Consider the following 3,391-nt stretch of genomic DNA (forward strand, 5'->3'; position numbering starts at 1 on the left):
ATGTCATAAATGACCTCTTTCTTTGAAAGGAAGCCACATTTCTTGTCTAAAAATTCTTTTCATTTTGATCTACTTCCTAACTAAGCTTGAGTCCCAAAAAGCTTAGTAAACACCATTTTCCATTCTCATTCCCCCCAATACTAACTACTGACTGTATCTACACTAAATCCCTTATGTTTCCCTTCCCCCTACTATTATAACACCATGGTGTATAAACCCCTAAACATGTATAATATCCCCCCTTTTAGCACTATAGCTAAATAAGTTTGTCTAAGGGAGACATTAGTCCCCCAGGGACTATGGTCAACCCGGCCTTGGGATTACTCTAACCCCTGGTCAGAGTAATAACCTGTACTAATCCATCATCTCCCCTCTTTTCTTAAAGAATTTCATCAAAGAGCCCCTTTCCCTCTGCTTAAACCCACTTTTAATCCTTTTCCCCCCACAGATTAACTCATACCCCGAAAAACCCACAAAAACCCCAAAACCTATAGTCCCGCGCCACAAATATTAAATTGAATATTTTAAATAATCGGGCGGGACCCAACCCGAAACTGTGCGTTGATCAACAATGCCTGCCAACCGTCAATCGTCCGCCGCCCCCGATCTAACGGTGGGCGGTCAATATCAGATCCCAACCCGTCGCCCTTTAACGTCCGGGGAATGGCGGTATTGGGGGCCGTACCCAGGACGCGTAGCAAGCGGCGGGGTTGTTCGGGACCCCCCTCCCCGATACCGCCTTTGCGCAAAGGTGGTGCGGGGAGACCGCTTACCACATCCCCGTTACCACCTCCCCTGCTACGTCAACTACACATCACCATGACATTGCACGACCTCCGCCCGCCCCCGCGCCCCGTGGCCCTCCACGTAGCCCTGCCACCGCCTCCGCCCGCCACCGTGTCCAGCCACGCTGGCCTCCAGCTCAGCGTCCACGTCACCCTCCGTACCTCGGTCCCGCCATGACGTCATGCTGATGTCACTGGCGAAAAAAGCGCCAATGACCCTTTTTGTCTAAATTTGTCGTTATAAACGCCCAAACTAGCCGTTTATCGTCATTTTCACACGAAAAGGACGCAGCCACTATTAACCTGTTCACCGCGAAATTGCCTCCGAGCCATCAAATTCAAAGTTGCGGCTGCCATAACTTGTCAATCCAGCTGCAGTGAGCTCCCCCTGCTCGGCCCGAAGACGTTCAGTGCTATTTTTTCCAGGTATTCAACGCAAGTTCCTTGTTTCGCCCCTATTCATGTGAATTCTCCAATAAGCATTGGTCAAATCCTAAATTGCACACTGTCTACTACTTAATTTGCAATTAAATCAACCCACATTGCCCCAGCTCCATGAATTTGACATTCAAACGATAATTCACGGCTTGAAAATTACAAATTTAGCCCCGAGTTTCCCGACATTGTTCCCTTTTGCCGGGTGGAGGCCCAAGTCTGCATGTCACCAAATTGAAGCCCGCACACCCTCTGCAATCATCCTCATCAATTCACAATCCCTGTGAATTTACCAAAAAACAGCAGAGACAAGTCTGCCAAGCCTGCTTATTCCACTTTGAACAAAATTTCAAGCATTATCTACAGTAAGCCTGTCACTTAAGCTTTGAGGAACCTTGCAAACCATTGCACTCACCTTGTTCAAATTCAGATTACATAATGGCTGCTCCTGCACCCACAGCCCTCAGTGTTGCTCCTATAAATGCACCAAATAAAGACCTGGAGTCCTTGCCTCTTGCTGACAGGGACTACCTCATCCAAGACTTTGTGGGTAACAGGGACTTTTTGCAAACCTTCAGGCAATTGAGAGATGACAACCTGAATGGCAGGGATACATATGGGATTTGGGAATCAAATCTGCCACACTACTGTCTCCCCTCTGTCAACATTTTTCCAGAGGTTATCCGCCTATGTGCTGAAAATTATGATGTACAGCACAGAGCTGTTAAGTCTCCATCTGGGAGCATCCTCTTTCACATTAATCCTGAATCCATCAATAAGATGCTCAACTTTGATCAAACTGAGCTGTTGTTCCCTTTTTCCATGAATTATCTACTGGACACTCGTGCCAAGATGACCAGTGAGGATATTCAGAAAATCACCAAGACATTTATAAGGCCGGAATGCCAGCCCACAGGGCAACCTCCCTACTTGGATGTTTATTTTACTGAGGTAGGCAGACTCTTGTTGGAAATGATTGCTTATGTGCTGGGGTACAGAACCAGTGAGCATGTGGATGAAACAATGCTGGTACTATTAGCTGCTTACAGCCCAGGCCAACCCCCTGCCCGCAAATATAACTTTGCCAAGTTCATAGCTAACAAGATTCATGATCAGTTGTGAAAAGTAGACAGACAGGGAGTCTTCAAGTATTCATCTTATATCTACCACCTTTTCATGTACTATCAGTCCGAGGTTTTTCCATGCTACATCAAAAAGCTGGACTCTAAAGGGGAAAGAAGATCTGTTATCTTCTGGACATCTGTCTTTCACGAAGTACAAAATTCACCCTATTCCTATTGTGAATTTATCGATCAATTTGTATACCCTGTCTCTTGCTTATTGATGAGGTCCCCTCCTCCCAGAATATCAATTGAAATACAGAAGGTCCTGCAGCTCTCCAAGAATTACAAAATAGGTGATTGGTACCTATACGAGGATCATACAGTCATCAGAGTCTATGGCTGTGAGCTCTGTCCATACAGGCTCCCAAAATATGTGCCTATGAGGATATTTGCCTTGGAGTATTATAGGCAGTTAATTCACTCTGACCTCACTCACTTTCACAGCTCCAAAAAGAAAGCCCATCTCAAGTTCAAGCACCACTTGGGCCTCTTCATCATGAATAAAAAACAAGAATGGGAAGATGCTGACCTAATCCTCAAAGACAAATACAAGCTATCACATAGCTTCCGGTGGGTCCCTTACGACCCTGAAGGCTTCATTACTGCTAGAAGAGTCAAGTACAGGCTACTAGGTTATAAACATTGCAAATATCCACACATTGAAAAATATGCCAACCAGCAAGAATGGCAGCAGGATACTTTAATTGAAAAATTAACTGAAGAAGAGATAATGAAAAAGAATGTCAAGGAATTGGAAAAGACTCTTGACCTAGATTCTGTGCAGCAGGTACCCTTCAAACGACCGCACTCAGCAGGAGAAGGGACCTCAGCCACAACAACTACACCAGCCACACGGGCACCTTCTACAGCAGCACCAGGTATGGACAAATGGAAAGGAATAATGGGTGCTGAAGAAGAAACCGTGAAAGAAAAGCCTGCCCCTTCAAGTGAGCAGCAACAAGGGCAGCAACCAGAGAAGCAACAAGAGCAGACTCCCCCTCCAAAAACTGAGCCACCAACAGCTTCAATTTTTCAGACCCCAGCATA

This window comes from Pinus tabuliformis, chromosome 3_1 (genome assembly GCF_031772625.1).
Source record: "Pinus tabuliformis cultivar Carrire ecotype Pingquan chromosome 3_1, CPIR1, whole genome shotgun sequence".
Taxonomy (NCBI): Eukaryota; Viridiplantae; Streptophyta; class Pinopsida; order Pinales; family Pinaceae; genus Pinus; species Pinus tabuliformis.